The sequence below is a fragment of the Hemitrygon akajei genome, chromosome 11 (assembly GCF_048418815.1).
Source record: "Hemitrygon akajei chromosome 11, sHemAka1.3, whole genome shotgun sequence".
Classification (NCBI taxonomy): Eukaryota; Metazoa; Chordata; class Chondrichthyes; order Myliobatiformes; family Dasyatidae; genus Hemitrygon; species Hemitrygon akajei.
This window is the reverse complement of record NC_133134.1, coordinates 121,351,816-121,369,471: the sequence shown is the minus strand read 5'-3', so window position 1 is coordinate 121,369,471 and position 17,656 is coordinate 121,351,816. Positions and strand designations below refer to the sequence as shown.

The 17,656-nt window shown below is 42.5% G+C and overlaps 1 long non-coding RNA gene across 1 annotated transcript in view; it reads right to left on the bottom strand.

The window, feature by feature from the left end:
- Window positions 1-11,343: 11,343 nt before the first annotated feature.
- LOC140735184 (uncharacterized) overlaps window positions 11,344-17,656 on the bottom strand; it is a 43,959-nt gene continuing 37,646 nt past the window's right edge. Inside the window, exons 2-3 of the long non-coding RNA XR_012100715.1 lie at window positions 13,209-13,315; window positions 11,344-11,508 (exon numbers count right to left, since the gene is read on the bottom strand). This is a non-coding gene — a long non-coding RNA (uncharacterized lncRNA). The remainder of the gene's footprint in view (window positions 11,509-13,208; window positions 13,316-17,656) is intronic.

The following is a 17,656-nucleotide window of genomic DNA, read 5'->3' as shown; positions in this document are numbered from 1 at the left end:
CCATGGAAGAAAGGGAGGAAGGAGTAGCAGGGGTGATGGGCATGTAAGGAGATAAGGTGAGAGAGGTAAATGGGAATGGGAGTGGGAGTGGCAATTACCAGAAGTTCGAGAAATTGATGTTCATGCCATCAGATTGGAGGCTAGCCAGTCAAAACATAGCTTGACTTGGAAAATAGATTGTTCCAGAAAGCCAAAGAAAAGGCAGGCATAGCTAGGAACCATGTGAATATCCATGGCTACATGTTTTGTTTGAGGTAAGTGAGAGGAGCCAAGGGAGGAATTTAAGAGTGAGGATCACCTGTTTATTTGTCCCTCCCCACTGGTCTCTCTCCTGGTACTTATCCATGCAAGCGGAACAAATGCTACACCTGTCCCTTTATCTCCTCCCTCACTACCATTCAGGACTCCAAATAGTCCTTCCAGGTGAGGCGACACCTCAGCTATGAGTCTGATGAAGTCATCTACTGTATACGGTGCTCCTGGAGTGGCCTCCTGTATACCTGTGAGACCCAACGTAGATTGGGACACTGCTTCGCCAAATCCGCCAGAAAAAGTAGGATCTCCTGGTGATAACCTATTTCAATTCTACTTCCCATTTCCATTCCAACATGTCAGTCCATGGCCTCCTCTACTGCCGCGATGAGGCCACATTCTGGTTGGAGGAATTACAATCTTGTACCTCTTCCTCTCTCCCCCACCTTCTAACTCCGAATTCTAATCTCTTTTTTTCCTGTACTGATGTAGGGTCTCAGCCCAAAAATGTTGACTGTTTACTCTTTTCCATTGATGCTGCCTGACCTGTGCAGCTCTTTCAGCATTTTATGTGCATTACTTTGATTTCCAGCATCTACAGATTTTCTCATGTTTGTGAACATAAAGTGTAATTTCCATTCTACAGGAAGGATGTGGAAGCCATAGAAAGGGTGCAGAGGAGATTTACAAGGATGTTGCCTGGATTGGGGAGCATGCCTTATGAGAATAGGTTGAGTGAACTCAGCCTTTTCTCCTTAGAGCGATGTAGGATGAGAGGTGACCTGATAGGGGTGTAGAAGATAATGAGAGGCATTGATTGTGTGGATAGTCAGAGGCTTTTTCCCAGGACTGATATGGCTAGCAGGAGAGGGCACAGTTTTAAGGTGCTTGGAAGTAAGTACAGAGGAGTTGTCGGGGGTAAGTTGTTTACGCAGAGAGTGGTGAGTGCGTGGAATGGGCTGCCACCAACAGTGCTGGAGGCGGATATGATAGGATCTTTTAAGAGACTCCTGGACAGGTACATGGAGCTTAGAAAAATAGAGGGCTATGGGTAACCCCAGGTAATTTCTTAAGTAAGGACAAGTTCGGCACAGCTTTGTGGGCTGAAGGGCCTGTATTGTGCTGTAGGTTTTCTATGTTTCTAATACAGAATAAATTGTAAAAATGACCAGAAAATTGCAGTGCATATAAACAATAAAGCGCAAGATCATAATGAAGTAGATTGTATGCCCAAGAGCCCATCTTATTGTACCAGAGGTCCATTCAAGAGTCTGATGTCAGTGGGATTGAAGCTGCCATTGTACCTGGCAGTGTATGCTATCAGGTTTTTGTATCTTTTTCCTGTTGGGAGAGGGGAGAAGAGCGAGTGAGAAGTATAGACAATGTCCATAGAGGTGAGGCTGTTTCCATGATGTCCTGTGCAGCGTCCACAATGTTCTGCAGTTTCTTGTGGTGATGTGCCAAGCCGTTATTGCATCCAGACAGGATGCTTTCCCTGGTGCATTGATAAAAATTGGTGAGCGTCAATGGAAACATGCCAAATTTCTTTAGTCTCCTGAAGAGGTAGAGGCACTGGTGAGCTTTCTTGGCTGTGACATCAATGTGGTTGGACCAGGACAGGCTATTGATGATGTTACTCCCAAGAACTTGAAGCTCTCTATGCTCTCAACCTTGACACCAGTGATGTTGACAGGAGGATGTAGTATGTAGACAGGACATCCCCTTTCTGAAGTTAAGATCCAGCTGTTTTGTTTTGTTGACGTTGACAGAAAGGGTGTTGTCATGACACCATCTCACTAAGCTCTCTCTGCTTTCTGTACTCCAAATCATCAGTATTTGAGATGTGGTCCACCATGGTGATATGAACCACAAATTTGTAGATGGAGTTAGATTTATTGATCTAATTATAATTTATAAAAACTGTTCTATTAAACAAAAACAGGAATATTTTATGTAACAAAGCAAATAGAAAATTCCATTACATTGACGAGATATAAAAGGAATTATAAGGACTTAGAAAGCATCAGATGTTCATCATCATGGCTTTAAGATCATTTCTTCATTATCACAATGTTTTCTATTCTGCACTATTTTTCTTACCTTTTGTTGGAACACTTTTACAACAATCTGTGATGTTTTCAGATGACAGTAAATGATGTTTTGACATAGTTTGAGTTGGATAATGCAAAACTTTGTATTTATATTCTGAGAACCAGTAAGATTAAAAAATGAGTTTTCTACCAGTAGTCATGTAACATAGAAACATAGTAAACAGCACAATACAGGCCCTTACGACTCTAAAGGTGTAATCTAAGTGAAGGTTGTAGGCTAGTTTTACTCTGCAATCCTTGCACCCAAATTTCTTGTGCTGAATATCACGTTGCTCTCATTAGACAGTTACCTGAAGTTAGGGCTCTCTAATGCATTCAAACCTTCGTGATTGTCTTGGGATCTAGCTTTCTTTAATGTACTTCAGATTTCAAATTTTGAACATGGAATTAGATATAGATTGGAAGGATTAGCTTAGTCATCAAAAATAAAACCCAACATCTCAATCCCTCGGTTCCTATTGCACCTGTTTTAGCTTCTTTTCCCCGTGGAAACCCGGTAGATTTGATCCATTCTTCCAAACTATAGAATTATTAAAGCATGTCATAACATGCTTTTTGAAAGATTATGTAAGTTTGAAGTGTGCCAAAGAATACAAACTCAAACTTTATAAGAATAAGAATACAATGGATGTTATTATATTTTTTCCGTTTACAGTGGAATTGCAAGTCTACAAATCTGGTTGAGGCTGGGCTGGGTGATGGGAACAGTGGTGAGAGACCTGGGGGAAGTGACAGTGGCCATGCCTCTGGCACAGAGTCTGGCCCTGTGGCTCAGGAGGGTAGGGAAAGGAAGAGGAAGGCAGTAGTGATAGGGGACTCTATAGTCAGGGGTTCAGACACGCGATTCTGTTGACGCAGGAAAGAAATTCAGATGGTAGTTTGCCTCCCAGGTTCCAGGGTCCGGGATGTTTCTGATCACGTCCAAGATATCCTGCGGTGGGAGGGAGAACAGCCAGAGGTCGTGGTACATATTGGTACCAATGACATAGGTAGAAAAAGGGAAGAGGTCCTGAAAGAAGACTACAGGGAGTTAGGAAGGAAGTTGAAAAGCAGGACCTCAAAGGTAGTAATCTCAGGATTACTGTCTGTGCCACATGACAGTGAGAATAGGAATAGAATGAGGAGGAGGATAAATGCATGGCTGAGGGATTGGAGCAGGGGGCAGGGATTCAGATTTCTGGATCATTAGGACCTCTTCTGGAACTACAGGGTAGTAGTTATGGGTGATTTCAACTTCCCTCATATTCACTGGCACTTCCTTCGTGCAAGGGGGATAGATGGGGCTGAATTTGTCATGTGTGTTCAAGAAGGATTCCTGAGAAGTATGTGGACCGGCCGATGAGAGGAGAGGCTATATTGGATCTAGTTCTGGGTAATGAACCTGGTCAGGTGACAGACCTCTTGGTGGGGGAGCATTTTGGTGGAAGTGACCACAGCTCCCTTAGCTTCAGCATAGCTATGGAAAGGGATAAAATCAGATGAACTGGTAAAGTGCTTAACTGGGGAAGGGCTAATTTTGAAGGGATGAGGCAGGAACTAGCGAGAGTAAATTGGAAACAGATGTTCAAAGGGGAAAGCACAGAAGTAACGTGGGAGAAGTTTAGGGACCACGTGAGCTGGGTTCAGGATAGGTTTGTCCCACTGAGGCAAGGAAAAAATGGTAGGAAAAGGGAACCGTGGCTGACGAAACATGTGAGGCAACTCGTCAAGAGGAAAAAGGAAGCATATGTTAGATATAAGAAGCAGGAAGTAGGAGGGGCTTATGAGAATTATAGGGTAGCCAGGAAGGAGCTAAAGAAAGGACTCAGGAGAGCTCGAAGGGGGCATGAGAAGGCCTCGGCATGTAGGATTAATGAGAACCCCAAAGCATTCTACGCGTATGTGAAGAATAGGAGGATGACGAGAACGAAGGTGGGACCGCTAAAGGATAAAGAGGGCAACATGTGCCTGGAAGTGGAGGAAGTTGGGGAGGTCCTAAATGAATACTTTGCTTCAGTATTCACAAGTGAAAAGGATCTTGATCAGGATGAGGTCGAAGTAGAGTGGGCCTGTGTGCTGAACAATGTGGAGATTAAGGAAGAAGAAGTGCTGGATCTTCTTAAAAACATTAAGATTGATAAATCCCCAGGGCCGGATATGATACACCCCAGGTTGTTGTGGGAATTGAGAGAAGAGATCACAGGAGCATTAGCTATGATCTTTGAATCCTCTTTGGTTGCAGGGGAAGTGCCGGAGGACTGGAGAATGGCAAATGTAGTTCCCTTGTTTAAAAAGGTAATAGGGAGAAACCTGGGAACTATAGACCGGTGAGTCTTACGTTGGTAGTCTGCAAACTACTGGAAAGGATTCTTAAGGATAGGATCTACGAGCATTTGGAGAAGTACAGTCCACTCATGGATAGTCAACATGGCTTTGTGAAGGGAAGATTGTGCCTCATGAGCTTGATTGAGTTTTTTGAAGAGGTAACAAAAGAAATTGATGAGGATAGGGCAGTGGATGTGGTCTACATGGATTTTAGCAAAGCATTTGACAAGGTCCCTCATGAGAGACTCATCCAGAAAGTCATGAGGCATGGAATAAGTGGAACCTTGGCTGTTTGGATAAAAAATTGGCTTAAAGGAAGAAAGCAGAGGGTAGTTGTGGAAGGAAAGTATTCTGCCTGGAGGTCGGTGACTAGTGGAGTGCCGCAGGGATCTGTCCTGGGACCCCTGCTATTTGTGATTTTTATAAATGACCTGGATGTAGAGGTGGAAGGATGGGTGAGTAAGTTTGCGGATGACACGAAGATTGGAGGAATTGTGGATGGAGCTGCAGTTTGTCGAAGGTTACAAGAGGATATAGACAGGCTGCAGAGTTGGGCAGAAAAATGGCAGATTGAGTTCAATCTGGACAAGTGTGAGGTGATGCATTTTGGAAGGACAAACCAGAAGGCTGAGTACAGGATTAATGGTCAATTACTTAAGAGTGTGGATGAACAAAGGGACCTTGGGGTTCAAATCAATACATCCCTCAAGGTCGCTGCACAGGTTGATAGGGTAGTTAAGAAGGCCTATGGTTTCACTAACAGGGGGATTGAGTTCAAGAGTAGAGAGGTCACGTTGCAACTCTACAAATCTCTGGTGAGACCGCACTTAGAGTATTGTGTTCAATTCTGGTCACCTCATTATAGGAAGGATGTGGAAGCTATGGAGAGGATGCAGAGGAGATTTACCAGGATGTTGCCTGGTTTGGAGAACAAGTCATATGAAGCAAGGTTAGCAGAGCTGGGACTTTTCTCTTTGGAGCGTAGAAGAATGAGGGGACTTGATAGAAGTCTACAAGATTATGAGAGGCATAGATAGGGTGAATAGTCAGTACCTGTTTCCCAGGGCACCAATAGCAATCACCAGAGGGCATATGTACAAAATTTAGGGAGGGAAGTTTAGGGGAGACAGGGGTAAGTTTTTTTTATACAGAGGGTTGTGAGTGCCTGGAATGACTTGCCAGGGATGGTGTGGAGGCTAAAACATTAGGGGTATTTAAGAGCCTCTTGGACAGGCACATGGATGAAAGAAAAATGGAGGGTTATGGGGTAGTGTAGGTTTAGTACATTTTTTAAGGATTATGTGGGTCGGCACAACATGGAGGGCTGAAGGGCCTGTACTGTGCTGTAGTGTTAAAAAAAAACATGTATTGCAGTGGGGTCATTCTTCCCGGTTATCCTGTCACCCTGGAACCAAGCACACTCAGGCCTTCATCTGGCGGTTTTGGTGGCCCTAAATGGGAGATGACATCCGCAACTTTGTCTCAGCCTGCTCGGTCTGTGCTCAAGGCAAGAACTCTAACCGGTCACCTGCTGGTCTGTTACAACCCCTGTCTATCCCCAAGAGACCCTGGTCCCACATTGCCCTTGATTTTGATTCTGATTCTGAATCTGAATTTTGTCACTGGTCGTCCCCCATCAGATGGTAACACCATTCTGACAGTAGTTGATCATTTCTCCAAGTCTGTACACTTCATTCCTTTCCCTAAACTCCCCTCTGCCAAAGAAACAACCAAATTACTTGTACTCAAAGGCAACACGAGTGAATCTGCGGATGCTGGAAATGAATAAAAACAAAAAATGCTGGCAGAAAATGCACAAAATGCTGGCAGTCTGACTACTGATGAAGGGTTTTGGCCCGAAACGTCGTCACTACCTCCTCCCATAGATTCTGTCTCGCCTGCTGAGTTCTGCCAGCATTTTGTGTTTTTAAATTACTTGTACTGCCTGTTTTAAAATTACATGGTTTACCTGTAGATGTTGTGTCAGACAGGGGCTCTCAATTCACATCCAACTTCTGGAGGGCATTCTGTAATCTTCTGGGTGCCTCTGAGTCTGTCTTCAGGATTCCACCCACAGACCAATGGCCAGACCGAGCCGGCCAAACAACAGCTCGAGACGGTATTGCGGTGTCTGGTCTCCCAGAACCCCTCTGCGTGGAGTCAGCAGCTACCCTGGGCCGAGTACGCCATAAACTCTCATCCATCCTCATCCACTAGTCTGTCTCCCTTCGAGTGCTGCCTTGGCTACCAACCTGCACTGTTTCCCGCCCAGGAGGAAGAGGCTGGCGTTCCATCTGCCGAGGCATTCATCCACCGTTGTCAGCGGACGTGGAGGCACACTCGCCCTGCCCTTCTCCGTGCCTCTGATAGGATCAAGCGTCAAGCTGACCGCCATCACTCCAAGACCCCACGTTACCACCAGGGACAGCGTGTGTGGCTTTCAACCTGAGACCTGCCCCTCAAAGTGGATTCCCGGAAGCCCACAGGCTCCCCTCCACTCTCCGCTGCATTCATCCCACCTTCCATGTGTCCCACATCAAGCCTTTCATGAGCCACCCCCTGTGTCCTGTCCCCAAACCCCCACCTCCACCACGGCTCATTGATGGGTCAGAGGCCTTCATGGTGTGTCAACTGCTATACGTTTGTCGCCGGGGCCGTGGCCTCCAGTACCCAGTCTGGGAGACTGGGAGGACTACGGTCCTGAGGAGAGGTGCTGGGTCCCCGCCCATAATATCCTAGACCCCTCTCTCATCAGGGTCTTACATCGCCAGCACCCAGCTCTACCTGCCATGATGCCAGAAGGCATTCATTGAGGGGTGGGTACTGTCAGTACCTCCAGTTGAACTATCTTTTTGTGTGTTTCCCCCTAGCTGTCAGTCTGTGGTTTTGTATTGCCATGTGCTCGTGTCCCCCGCTCCTGCTCTGCTCCAGCCCCTGTATCACTGAGTACTCCACCTCTCATCTGTTTCTCATTACTACCTGTATTGCTGCCACCTGTGTCTCATTGTGCTCCACCTATCATCTGCCTCTCTGCTTATTGCTCAGTGTATTTCAGTCCTGTGCTTTCACCTGCTTGTTGCCAGATTGTGTCAGTGAATTTTCCCAGTATTTGTATCTGTACTCTGCCTGTTTCCTGATTTTGGATTTCTTTGGATGTTTTGATCTCTGCCTGAACTTTGATGCTGACTTTGCACCTTGGGGTTTGTTACTCAATTAACATCACTGTGTGCACAGTACTGGGTCTGCTGTTGGATCCCTGCTCCAGTGTCCTGACAAGTACAAGGTTAAGGTGAGAGAAATGAGTTTTAAAGGGAGTTTCAGGGGAGTAATTTTTCAGCTAAAATGTACCATCAGAGGAGGTGCTGGTGTTAGCTACAGTCACTACATTTAAGAAGCATTTAGACTGGCAATTAAACATATAAGGCATAGAAGCAATATAGTTCTATTGCAGGCAAATAGAATCAAGCTAAATGAGTAGAAATTTTGACATGGAATCAATGAGCTGAAAGAACCATTCTGTTATACACTCTCCTGACTCTGAGGCCTCTGTCAGAGTTGACCACGGATAGTAATTCATAGGTTGAGTCTGTGGTAAAGAAAGCAAATATGATGTTGGCATTTATTTCAAGGGGAATAGAATATAAAAGCAAGGAGATAATGCTGAGCCTTTAAGACATTAGTCAGCCTGCACTTGGAGGTCTGTCAATAGTTTTGGGCCCCATATCTCAGAAAGGATGTGCTCTCATTGGAGAAAGTCTAGAGGAGGTTCATGAGGATGATTTGGGAATGAGAGAGTTAACATGAGGAGTGTGTAGCAGCTTTGGGCCTGTACTCACTGGGACTTGGAAGACTGTGTGGGGATCTCATTGAAACCTATTGAATGCTGAAAGACCTAAATAGAGTGTATGTGGTGAGGATGTTTCCTATAGTGGGGGTGTCCAGAACTAGAGGCACAGCCTCATAATTGAGGGGTGACCTTTTAGAGTAGAGGTAAGAAGACATCTTTTTGGCTAAAGAGTACTGAACCTGTGAAATGCTCTGCCACAGACTGCAATGGGCTGAATCACAAACAAGAGAAAATCTGCAGATGCTGGAAGTCCTGGCAACATGCACAAAATGCTGGAGGAACTCTGCAGTTCAGGCAACATCTATAGAAAAGAGTACAGTTGACATTTCAGGCTGAAACCCCTCAGCAAGGGTCTTGGCCCAACAAGTCAACTGTGCTCTTTCCCATGCTGCCTGGCCTGCTGTGTTCCTCCAGCATTTTGTTTGATGGGCTGAATGGCCTAAATCTGCTCCTATGTCTTGTATTGTGACCTAGCTGTATAGATATGCAAATCTGGGCAGTACAATATGGAGAGCAAGCTGTTGCCCATGTTGCAAGCTCCCCCTCTCCACACTTCTGATGAACCCAGAGGAATGGTAGAGACCAATACAGATTGACACCAGCAGTGTCACAGGAGTTACCAGTCAGCATTGAACTCAACAGAGGAGTGGCTTTGGGACTCCAGCTCTGGATTTTATACTTGGGGTTTACTCCAGAAGCATTCACCATGAGTGGGCAGCAGAGGTTTGAGATCAGAATTTTCCTTCTAGATGAGCTGCCAGCCACATCTGACAATTGACAAGCCCCATCTGCCTAAAGCAACTGCTTTTAAGGAGCTGGTAACCTGCCTTGGCCTCTTCTCCTGTCAGTAAAAATAGTTCGGTCAGGCTTACAACTTCATAACTCCATAAACGTATACTGCAATAATGGACAGGGGGATGGAAGAGTGCTTGCAGGGCTTAGAAAGGCATGGATAAGGGTGATTTTTTTATTAAAAAAACACTCTCACAGGAACCATGCCCATTGTGCTTGGGGTCACAGGCAATCTCTTGGGATTCATCCAACTGCTTCAGTCAGAATGCTGACAGGGAGACTGCAAAAATATCAATATCTGCATAATTTGAGGAAGCTTGTAATGCAGATGTATCCTTGCAATACTTATTGAATTTAACTATTTATCATGTATGTATGTACATGAATTCATAGTTTTTGATTATGTATTGAATTGTACTGTTGCCACTGAGGCATCAAATTTCATGACAACATGACATGATAGTAAACCTGATTTGGATTGTCAATTCTGCTACTTCTGTGACTGAAGCAAAATAGTTGGTGTGCTGTTCCTGTGATTGGTGAACTCCCTCATGCAGCAGTAAGCATCAAGCTGTGAGATGCAACATAGATCTGTGGCAGGAGCCTGGAATGAGCCTCTGCACTTCAGAAGCTGAGAGTGATCATGGACCCTGACATGTATGTGCCTCAGGTACTCTGCCCATTTAAGGCAGTGGGAGGTTGGGGAATGTCAGCGAGACAAATAGGCAGCTTATGTTGACACTTTCAGTTCTTGGTTTCAGGAGAAATGGGATTAGTAAAGTTTGCTACTATGCAAGTAAATATTTTTCATCAGTTTTTAGATGAATAAAGTTGGAACTTCAAGTGCAACTACATTTTCTTTTGCATTACATATAATTTGGAGGAAAAATGATCCTGCTGCAAAATGAGATGACAAGTTTCCAAATAGTCACCATTATCTGGAATTGTGCCTATTCCCTGTTGAATGTTTAACAGCATATTGCTACTTAGGAGATTTGTGAATTAATTTCCAGTTTATTATCCAGAAATATCAAATAAGTGATGTCTGATTGGTGAAACATTAAAATAATGTCATTGGTCATCCTATGGCTTCAATAGGAAGGCATCCTCACTGTGGAGGGGAATGTAATACTCAAAATTGCTTGTGCTGCTCTTTAGCAAGAGAATGTAATGTATTTTCTTCTTTGAATGGAAAGAAAGTAGTACACTCTCTTACCCAGCAGTGAATGCAAAGCTACAAGATAATGTAAACATTTCCATCTGCAGCCTATAAATATCCAAAGCTCCAGGATGCTGGCTGTGTAAGTGGGGCTTTGTGTTCATTTTTTTTCCTAAATCTCTCAGCAGAAAAAATCTGATGGGTCCAGTGACCTCCATACACCCTGACAATGTGGTCTTTGTCCAGATCTAACAGTAAATAAAATCACATGGCACAGAAAAGGGTCATTCAGAAAGGGGTTTGTATTGGCTCTCCATTGAGCAATTTAGTCGGTCCTCCTCTCCAACTCTTTCCCTATGGACCTGCAAGTTTTTGTATCTCGTGCTTTGAGAATTCACTTTGAAACGTACTAATGGTTTCTAGTTCCATTACCCTACAGGCAGTGGGTTCCTGTCATAAGAGGTAAAATCCTGAATTTTTTAACTTCAATAGATAGGTGTAACTTGACTCTTCACCCAAACCAAAGCAGATGTAATCTTGTACATCTATATCTCCTTTCAGTTCTCCATGCAACAAAGAATAAAAGGCCCTGTTCTGCAGTCGATCAGTATTGCTCAAGTAAGAGTGGCAATTTATGCTTCATAATTATCTATGAGCTATTAAGGATCTCCCTAGGCTCTTCCACTCCAAGGAAAACAAACTGAACCTTTCTGTACCTTTCTTCATAATTGAAACATTCCATTCCAGACAATATCCTGATGAACTTCCTCTAAACTCTCTTGCACAATCACATCCCTCATGATGTGGTAACCAGAACTGCATAGCTGGTTAAACTAATCTGTTATAAAAGTTCAGGAAGGAAAAATATTACCTGAACACCTTTGATAGATGTAGATTCTGACAGTCCTCTTTCCTCTTGTCCTGCTCGCTCCCTCCAGAAAGCAGGAAGATTTTGAACCTTGTATTTATTATCTGGACTTCCCACAGATGCAGCCTGGCCTGCTGGTAATTTTCAGTGTTTTCTGGTTTGTTTAAAATAATACCTGGAGAGAAATCTCAGTTATGTAGAAAGGCTGGAAATGTTTTCTACCCAGCTGTACCAGTAGAAGGGAGAATTATTGTTAGCATTGTTCAAAACATTACATGTCTATCTTTGATAAGTGCATTAGGGGAAGCTACCTGTATTGGGAGAAATGGTTATAAACAGAGGGAATAGACTTAAACAAAATGAAGCAATGATCCAGTGGGGATCTGTTTCCTTCTATATTGTCTTTTGATATAGATTGCTATGACTGAATAGATGGTGGAAATTTCTACAGTAACTTCACACTATTTCTAAGACACTGGGAAATTAATAATGCTAACTAATTAATTAAACTAACCATAAGGGTAATGTATTACACAAAATAAAATATTGCAGTAAAAGGCCAGTACTTTTTCTACTAGGGTTTTCTTCCAAAGGCAGATAGATTTGAACAAGTTCCATATTAAAAAGAAGTGCACAAAATGCTGGAGGAACTCAGCAAGTCAGGCAGCATCTACAAAGAGGAGGAAGGAGTCGATGTATCAGGCCAAAACCCCTCATCAGGACTTGGAAGGGGTGGGGGTAGAGGGAATGGAAGGAGTAGCAGCTGGCAGGTGATAGATGAGACCAGGTGAGGGGGAAGGTGAAGGGGGGGGGGTGATTCAGTAAGAAGCTGGGAGGTGATAGGTGGAAGAGCTAAGGGGCTAAAGCAGAAGTGATCTAATAGGAGAGCATCATTGACTGTGACAGAAAGGGAAGGAGGGGGGCACCAGAGGGAGAAGGGCAGAGAGGGGAAACAGAATGGGGAATGGAAAGAGAGGGAGGAGAGAGAATGGAGGAATAATTTTTCATATCAGGTAGGTGGCCCAGAAGGAATGAGGTGTTACTACTACAACCTGAGTATGGCCTCATCTTGGCAGTAGAGGGGGCTATGGACAGGCACTTTCGGAAAAGGAGGTCAAATTGAGATGGGTGGCCACTGAGAGATCCTACCTTTTGTGGTGGATGGAGTAAAGATCTGATGTACAATGGGGACTGTTTCTTTGAGCACCTTTTCTCCACTCACTGCAAAAGTAGGTGAAATGTGCAATTTTTTTCCAAGAAACAGCACACTCAGTAGTCCAAATGATGTCTAAACTATTATCTTGTCATATCCCCATTCAATAATTGATTATCTATTTTATAACTGTTGCATATGACCACTATTTTGTATGACAGATGCCAACAGGAACTAGAGGGAGAACTTCAGTAGCAGCAAAAGTAATGTCCCAGCAACTGAAGAATTGATTTCAGATGTCCTTTTCCTGGAATGGACATTCACTTTCCAGGGCCCAAGAGGCTTATTTCTAAATTCAGCTTTCTAACAAAACAGCATGACTTTTCCAAAGGGTCAGAGTTGTTTTTTAAACCAAGTTAAACTTTCAACCAATGTTCTGACATAAAACATTGGGGTTATGTTAATTGGCCTGTATCAAACCAGACAATGATAGCTAAGTTGGTCTTTGATTTTTGTCACTTAGCACATCAAACATGGTCACAGGTATGATGGGTGGGATATTTCAGCCCTCACAGCATTAATTTTGGGTGATTATGTTCTGTCTCCAAAGTTTTTAGATCATCTGTGTGAATTACTTTGTTCCAGCAAAGGTATCTGAAAACAATCACATTCAAATATTAACTAGTAGAAAAACAGTATATATACAGGTTTAGTACCCTTACCTGAAATTCAGAAATCTGAATTATTGCATGCTGACATGATGTCACAAATTCCACAGGTGCTGCAAAGGTTCCCAGGTGATGCACAGGTCACTGCAATACAGCCAATTCTGAGAAGTAATATGTAATGAACAGAAGTTAATGCAAAATAGATAAACACTGGATAAAGCAAAAAACCAAAGATTTTTTCAGCACAATGGAATGAACAAACACTGCTTGACAGTAGGCTGATCATAAAACAAGCAAAGATCTAACAGAACTAACTGAAAATTGAAGGTAATTGTGAATATTCAGCAGGCTGGTTGCAGAAATATAAGAAAAGGCATGGCATTAAATTTTTAAAGCATCTGCTGATCACAAAAATCTAACACCAGAACAACTCTACAATGCTGATTGGTTTTTTTTCCGGGGTTTTATGTAAGGGATAAAAGCAAAGTGTACTGTAACCTTTTAACAAAAACATGACATTGTAGGTGGAGACTGAAAGCCTGTCGTTGTTTGCCATTGTTCAACAGCTAATTCAGGTATGTATTCTCTCCCAATGCTGCTGTGCTGCTTTTGCTACCCTGCACACATTGTATTTGCATTATATTGTAATATAATTATCATGTATTTAATATTTTAGGAGTATTTGAGTAATATTGTAAGTATATTGTTTAAATGTTCTTGATCATTTAATTATAGGTCAAAAATGAATTTCATACATGATGGTACCATGTGATACATATGTGCCTTGATCAAAGTAAAAACGAACTACCCGACTTATCTCCCAACTCTCTAGTTTTCTTTTCAATTAGTTTGTGTTTTGGTGTGACAAAACATAACTAATATTTTTTACTGTTAAGTACATGTGTGATGACCAAATCTAAGACAAAGACTTCTATACTTTCAAAGTCAGAAATGATGGTGATGCCATGCTATCTTATATATTCCAAAAAATTCTGAAATCCAAAACACTTTGGATAGGGGGGTACTCAAGCTGTATTAAGGGACTAGGATTGTTAGGAATGACAACGAGATGGGGTTACAGAAAGAACTAGAATTCATTACTCAACTTGTGGTTTCTGTGATAGATGACTTGTTCATATACAACTTGATGGATTGCTTTTTGTTGTTGAGAATTATAGCTATGATTGGAAATACTTTGTAGTATATAAATCTTTTATAATTCAGAAATTGTTTCTAAATCAGATATCCTCTGAATTTTAAATGTGTATGAAGAACTATTGGTCTAAATTTAAATGTATAATATTAAAAAAACATACTGTTTAAACAACTTTGTTAGCTGGAAGTATCTCCTTGGTAGGAACTAGGAGCCCACCTCTCAATTACTGGGCCAGACCTGCCCAAAGACTAAACAGGAGTAAGCTAGTCTCTGAAGAGCTGGTTGATACAGTATAACCTCCGTATGGTGAGGGTACTCATAGATAAAGTATCTGTTAGATAGAATTTAGAATCTCCTTTTCTGTTTAGTACTTTGTTCACAGTGAACCCAATAACATCACCTTCCAAGAAGTCTACCTTTTTGAACTGAAATAAAGTGTAGTTTGTGTGGGTGTTCGCTGTTGCAAAGCATTAATCATCATACTTTCACACTGTCCTAGGGGATAGGCATTTTGTCCTCACTCATTTTGAGCTACACGAAGCATTGCAAGCTTCTATCATAAACTATTCTTTGAAGCTGAAATAAATGCCCAACATAACTCCCACACTTCTACTCTGATTGAAGGAACTGACCTTGCTTTGTGAAATGTCACAATTAAAGAACATCACAGTCAATCATTATTTCAACAGATAGAATGGTAAATTCTTTATCGTTTTCATTGCCTTGTTGGCCAAATCTAGTCTCTTTCCTCTAGGTTTCATAACTTTCAGCAAGTTAATAGCATGTTAAAATGTGGGCTATGAAATATGCTTTGCAAATTCAATTTATTTTTTGTAGTTCTTGCTCTGATCCTGTGGAATGAGAAACCTTTGGTGTAATCTGCAGCAAGCAAATATGAGAGCTAAGTATTAAAGGGAAATGTCAACAAATATTGCCTGATTTCAGATCAGACATTTTGACACGTAGCAATTTTTCTTTCCAATGCAATTCACCTGAAAATCAGTGTGATTATTAGACACCAGGCAGTACAATTCACCCTTCAAAGTCAAGTCAACAAAGACATGCATGGATGAACTATTACACCCAAAGATGGAGTGGTCATTGTGCCTGAATGTGCTGCCATCTTGTGGATCCAATACAAATTCCTTGTTATTCATACAATAAATGGCATTATTTCCCAAGCAATTTTCCTTTGGCCAGGAAGGTGATGCTTTATTTGAAGAAGCACCCATCACAGAACAGTTTGGGACAATTATGCATCCATTCTTCTGTTGCCTCAGTAGACGTGTACAGCTCAGTACTGGGATCAGACTCGATTATATTTCCTTACATTCTTTCGAGCTTAACTGTTTAGGCTTGCCAAACAACCTGCCCAAATCCTGACCACAGTAGAGGCAAAAGACACAGGAAAGTATCTAGAGGCAAGAGTCTTAGGCTTAGAATAAGTGGTTAGTCTTTCACGAAAGAAATGAAAAGAAATTTCTTCACCTAGATAGTCAAAAACCTTTGGAATCTTCCACCCACAGCAACAGTAGAGGCTCTGTTGCTGATTATATTCAAGATGGAGACTGATATCGTTTCAGATATTTGTGGAGTTGAGGGATATGTGATAAGTGCAAGAATGCAGCACTATTGTAAGAGATTAGCCATGACCTCTTCTAAGGTAGATCAGGATTAAGGGGCTGAATGGCCTCCTGTTGTTTATGTTCTTCCCTTTTTCCATTGCCTGACATTGACTTGGATTTTTCTCTGCCCTTTGATGTAAAGCTGACAGAAGAAGGAATATCTGACAGAAAATCCCTTCACTATATCCCAACAAAATTAACCAAACATTCATTCCTGACCTGACCAGCTATTGGTGATAAATGTACACACTATCAGAATGTTGTACATTATTCAATACTGAACTTGCTTTTCCATGCACGTTAGCAATGGTGGTGATCCTGGAAGTGGATTTAATTTATCGTTAAGTTCAGACAATGTAACAGGAGGTTTTCAACTCAGCTGCAGGTAACACTGTTGCTGCAACTACCTCAAAATTAAGATTTGATAATTGTTTGCTAATAACTCAAAAGTCTGATATAGTTATTGGTAGTTGGAGAAGGTTGTCTAAGGGACAGAGATCATACAGAAAAATGGGCAAAGTAAATGCAGATGGAATTATATTTCATCCATAATATGTAAGGTAATGCATTTTGGATCACCTAATACCATCTGGACATTGACAGTAAACAGCAGGGATCTCAGAAGTGTGAATACTCAAAGGAACCTTGGGTTCATAACTCCCAGAAAAGAGTGATATAGACAGACCCCAGTAGTGAAAAATGTGTCTATCTTGCTTGTCTTCTGGAGGTGGGGGGGGGAGGGGGTACAGTGGAAGAGAAGGAGCATCATGGTGCAGCCATACAAGACATTGATCAGTCTAAATTGGAATGCAGTACAGTCACCATACTCCAAAAAGGATTTGGGAACAGTAGAAAGAGTGCAAAAGAGATTCACCAGGCTGTTACCTGGAATAGAGAACTTTACTTACAAGGAGTGACAAGCTAAGGAGTGACAGAACTTGATACAGTTATAAGAGGCATCCATAGAGTAGTAAGACACTGTCTTTTTTCCAAGGGTAGGAGATCTTAAACTGGAGGCCATAGGGTTAAACCAAGAGGAAAAATATTTATGAAAGATCGGAACAATATTTTGCACAGAGGGTGGGGGGCATATGCAACACACTGCCAGGGGAAATGATACAGGCAGGTCCACATGCAATGTTTTAAACTATTTAACAGGTACATGGATAGAAAGGTATGGAGGGATATAAGGGAATTTAAGGAAGATGGGATTAATGTAGATGAGCAATTTAATCGTTATAGACAAGTTGGACAAAAGGGCCTGCCTCTGTAGTGTACACTAAGCTTACTTCCCTCACAGGAAAATAGCCACTCACAGGAGACCTTGCCCACGCCCAGGATTACAGCTGCACAGGTGGAAGGTCAACTGAGGAAGATCTGTACCAGCAAGGCGGCTGGACCGGATGGAGTTTCCCCACGATTACTGAGGGCCTGTGCGACTGAGCTGGGAGAACCACTACAGCACATCTTCAACATGAGCCTGGAGCAGAGAAGAGTACCCAGACAGTGGAAAACATCCTGTATTGTCCCGGTACCGAAGAAACCACAACCAAAGGAGTTGAATGACTTCAGACCTGTTGCCTTGACGTCGCACGTGATGAAGACCATGGAGCGGCTGATAATACAGAATCTGAGGCCACAAACCAGGCACGCCCAGGATCCTCTTCAGTTTGCGTATAAGGAGAAGGTGGGAGTGGAGGATGCTATCACGTATTTGCTGC